The sequence below is a fragment of the Acyrthosiphon pisum genome, chromosome A1 (genome assembly GCF_005508785.2).
Source record: "Acyrthosiphon pisum isolate AL4f chromosome A1, pea_aphid_22Mar2018_4r6ur, whole genome shotgun sequence".
In the NCBI taxonomy this organism is placed as follows: domain Eukaryota; kingdom Metazoa; phylum Arthropoda; class Insecta; order Hemiptera; family Aphididae; genus Acyrthosiphon; species Acyrthosiphon pisum.
Genome location: NC_042494.1, coordinates 97983524 through 97988473, shown reverse-complemented (window position 1 = coordinate 97988473; position 4950 = coordinate 97983524). Strand labels below are relative to the sequence as shown.

General features: G+C 27.7%; 1 protein-coding gene across 6 annotated transcripts in view; it reads right to left on the bottom strand.

Annotated features, from left to right (window-relative positions):
- The window catches only part of LOC100160869 (beta-1,4-N-acetylgalactosaminyltransferase bre-4), a 54472-nt gene that overhangs the window by 42286 nt on the left and 7236 nt on the right, over positions 1-4950 (bottom strand). For 4 of the 6 annotated variants that reach the window (XM_003244001.4, XM_029487870.1, XM_029487871.1 and 1 more), the window contains exon 1: positions 3141-3262. The exons of 1 other annotated variant lie outside the window; for it this stretch is intronic. The gene's annotated coding sequence lies outside the window, so the exon portion shown is untranslated. Of the gene's footprint in view, positions 1-3140; positions 3263-4950 lie in introns of those variants that run through there. One more of the 6 variants, XM_029487869.1, reaches the window with a different exon arrangement.

Here is a 4950-nt window from a genome sequence, read left to right as displayed (position 1 = left end):
CCCCCCCCGTTAGTACGCCACTGCACCATTGTAAAAACAATAGCTCCCTCGCTCCGCTCAGAATCTAAAATTACTTAATATAATAATATTATAAATTATAATATACGATTTTAACATAAAATATTATTTAATATAAGTACCAGTTGCTGTACCCCCTACGGTGAAACACATTTTTACAGACTTTTGCGCTTAAGAAATATGAAAATGAAAGACAAAATCGAATAACACGCAACAACTGATCATCTTCCACCTTTGATAATTATTGCTAAAATTATAAAATGTTTAAAAAAAATGTAAAAATGTATATGATCTTAAAGTATTTGTAATTTAAAAAAAGTGTGTGTGTGTTACCAGTACGCGCGCGGGAAGTGAAACTTCTTTTTAACGCTACACGTGAGTGAGTGAAAAAGAAAGAAAGGCATGGATAGACTAGAGGAATGAGGATAATAAAGAAAGAAAAGCAACAATGTAAATTATATTTTTTAGATTATTTTTTTATTTTTTTATTCTAATGATCGATTATCATTTTTGCTCAATCGGTATAGTAGTTATGATTGGCATATGATAACTGAAATACGAAACGTACATTTGCGACTGAACATTATCGATATATCGTAAATAATTTTTTTCTCTTCATTAAATCATTTCATTTAATATAGTTGTTTAAAAAACAAAAAACACTATATAAATCATAGCTCCCTAACCAAAAGTCGAATAACGTTGATATCGGTTCCGATATCAGCGCAAAGCCCTCTATAAGGTTCGACTACAAAAACGGCTCGACGTGCCGAAAAAAAAGTGTCCATGCAGAAAAACCCCGAAAAACGCAAATTTTGAACTTTCGGGACCCCGGAAGACGGGGAAAAACGTTTCGTACAGTCGCGACACAAGACGCCGAATTTCATCACCGACCTACATACTATAAGAAAGCTTGAGTTTCAGAAACATGGGACGACACCTCGAGTTTTTCCGAAATAACTTTGAGGGGGGGGGTCAAAAGTACACCGACTATGTGGGGGCTTTTCAGAGGGTCTAATGACAAAATTTTTCGTGGTAAAACGGGGTACCCATGTTGAAACCGGACCGAGATATACTTAAATCAAAAAAGAGGGGGTTAACTTTCGGTATGTAGTACATGTGCCGCCCACAACCCATAGCCATTTACAAAATATAGCTACGACAATCCGCGGCTGCGCACACGGACATGTACGCGTTCGCGTTCGTACGATCGGCATTCGTACGATCGGCGTTCGTTCGGCCGCCCGTTCGTTTTTTTTCCTCACTACCCTGCGTAAAGAAGTTTAACTTCAAAAACTAATGGCTATCGTTGCCACGAATTAAACAATAAAAAGAAATACCTTTTAAAATTATAGTACAGGAATTGTACTAACTGAATATAATATTTTTTATTCGTGGTGTAATGTTAGGTGTTATTGATTTCTTACTCATTATAACTATTGAGACTATTGTATTGTGAGAGGAAAATAATTTGAGAAGTGAATGTTATACTCTTTATTGACAATTTTGATACATATACCTAGTGACCTAACCTGTACAGGCATTTAATGTTAGTGGATTATAATAACAATATCAAATATAAATTATAATTGCTGGCGTTATATGATATGTCCTAGTGTCTTAACAATTATATTATTTTTAATTTTCTCTCATGACTAAGAGAATACAATTGTTTTTCAAATGTCTAAATACAATTAATACTGTAATTACTGTTTTTTTACAAATATAAAAAAATATCTTAACAAATTGAGTATTTTTGAATATCAAAGTAAAGGATATAATTAAAACATCTTGTGACAATTGAATACAAGCTCGTTAACGACTAAATAAATGTAAGATGCAACTAAAAATGAATGAATTAAATTCGTGTTTTGTACCAATCTATAATCTTGAATCTAGATTTTCGTAAAACTATCTTCATTTTTCATAAGAAATAATATGTGGAGGTCATTTTTTTTTTACTCAAATGCATGAATTTCTTGCTCAACTATTCAGAATATTAAAACTCATTATATTATGAGCCTACCTTATTTAAATATTTTTTTATAATAGGTAATGAATTAACTATCCTAATATTTTGTATATATTTATCAAGGATTTAATTATTTTTCGCTACCTAACCTAGGTCTTAAAAGTTTGTTAATAATTCAATATCAGTCCCGGAAATATGATAATTATAATCGATGACATTTTTGAATAGGGTAAATCGCATAAATTTGAATTTGTCTATGTTTAATAACAGGTGCACCATGATTAGTTGAGCACCATGATTGAATGTTATCAATATAGTTTTGTAAGTCAAGCTTGATTGTTAATTATTTTTACCAGTTTAAGGTCATCTGCAAAAAGAAAAACACGAGAATTTTCTATGACATCCGGAATGTCATTTATAAAAATATTAAAAAGTAGAGTAGAGAGTTGATCTCCTTGCGGGACCCCGGATGGTACATTAAAATTTATTTTAAATATTTTATTTTAATTTATTTTAATATATATCGTTGAGTCAGAACTATTTTCATATATTTCATCTATTATTTGCTAAAAAAATATTTACTTATCTAGTAGTTTAGTTCTGAGAATATTTTTTTTTTTTAGTTTAATAAAATGAATGTGTTCTCATTCTAGTAGTTAATTATAGCGTACAAATAATTTATTTTAGTTATGCTGAGCATTTGTTTCCAATTTTTGAATTCAATATTTATGACAATGTCGTTCATCATTTAATAAAATAAACTTAAATATTTGTTTCAAGTGGTAAGAGAAAATAGGTAATAATTAATATCTGTAAAACAACCATAAGCTTCCGTGTCAAATCCTATCGGAGCGTCAATTGACTTAACAATTAACAAATCAAAAATGTTGGATAGTATAAAAATGTACAAACATATTATTAGAGACTGTTAGGTAATACTACTAGTAAGTAAGAAAAATAGTTAAAACGATCACATTAGTGTCGAGACCTAAAGCTTGAAATGTATAAAAACAAAAATCAATCTAAATTTAAATTGATTAAAATTAAATAATTTTATAAAATATATTCACCGTGCATGATTAAGCATTATGACTTACCAAAACCAATTATTAACTTAAAATTATAATTTTTATAAATAAAATATAATTACCCAATAAATTAGCTATATTTTTTCCGTTTTAGTTGAAATGTAACATACATGATGGCAGTACCGGTGGAGCAAATGGTATTGTGCTTGCTGTAAAAGAGTAGCGTTGTATTTTATAGTTTAAGTTTATTTGTTATAAATCGATGATTTCGATAACACTACGAAATGACCTACGTCATTGTACAAACTATAATATTTTTTTATTCAATTATTTTAATGTTGAAGTATTTTGTTTTGCTTATGTCAATAAAATATAATGAAATTTCAGTTAAAATAAACAAAAAAAAAATTATTTACACAATCAAATAATATTAAGTATTTAAATAACTCACGATTATAAAATAAAAAAACAATGAACAGGATGTAATGACACGGCACTCATTTTGCTTAATACACTTCGCCACGAGTTAGGCTATAAGTTTTATACTACTCCATACCTAGTGTTTGCTATCTATTTATTATTAATTTTTATTTTATAAAACAATAATATGATAAAATATTATATTTTAAAATTTATAATTTAATGCTGATGTCTATAATATGATTTATTTTGAATTTAATATTCGTACAGTCATAAAATATGATATTTAAACGTTTTGATTTTACATAATAATATAAAGTAAAATAAAATATAAAATTAATTAATTTAACTATTGATTGGAACTTAATAGAACCTTAGGACCAATTCATATTGAAATGTTAAGTATTTATGCATAATATGCAGTTATATTATAACTATTATAACTACAAGTTATTATTACAAAAAAAGTTACATAATATTTGCGGATATAAAAATTTGGAAATTTTGTTTTTGGTAATCACATTGATAACAAAATCTCGCTTTACATTTTGGAGCCGTCGGAGATGTAATTAATAACAAAATATTAAACCCGTGACTTCAAAAATATTTTTTTATTTAATAGGTATATAATAATATATGTTACTGTCTACTAATTGATTTTTTTTTTTAACCTGTATACAACATTTCTACCAGAAGGAGTGATTCGATTTCAACATATAGTATCTTATCTTTTAGCAAATTGGGTCAAGATGGTACTTTAAAGAGGTCATTTTTCGATTTTCTCAATAGTTATTTAATGCCACGTGAAAAACCACTGAAAAATTACAAAAAACCGCTAAAAATGGAATTTTAATTTCTAACACTTAGCTTATCACCATATAAACGAATACAAATAAAAATAAAAATAAAAATTTTAGTTATTTTGTTGTAATTTTAATTCAACTTACAGGCTATAATAAAATATAATAACAATATAAAATATCCAGACTTACAAACCATCTCCGCTAAGAATCGTTTTTCGTATACGTTGTATGATATCATTGAATTCAAATTTAATAAAATCCATAATACAGTGAGCCACTTGTAACCTACTGTACAGCAGAACGACATCCACTTACATGCTTTTTTTCTTGGTGTCTGCCATTAATTTTTAGAGTAGAAAATTTGCTTTAATCATTAGCATTGAGAGTGGTTCCTGCAGGTTTGGTTTTCAATAGCGAAAAATAATTAAATCCTTGATTAATATATACAAAATATTAGAATAGGTAATTCATTACCTATTATTAAAAAATATCTAATTAAGGTAGGCTCTTGATTTAGGTAATGAGTTTTAATATTCTGAATAGTTGAGCAATAAATTCATGCATATTGAGTAAAAAAAAAACTACGAATAACTTCCACATATTATTTCTTATGAAGAATGAAGACAATTTTACGAAAATCTAGATTCAAGATTATAGATTGGTACAAAACACGAAAAATAGATTCATTCATTTTTAGTTACATTTTACA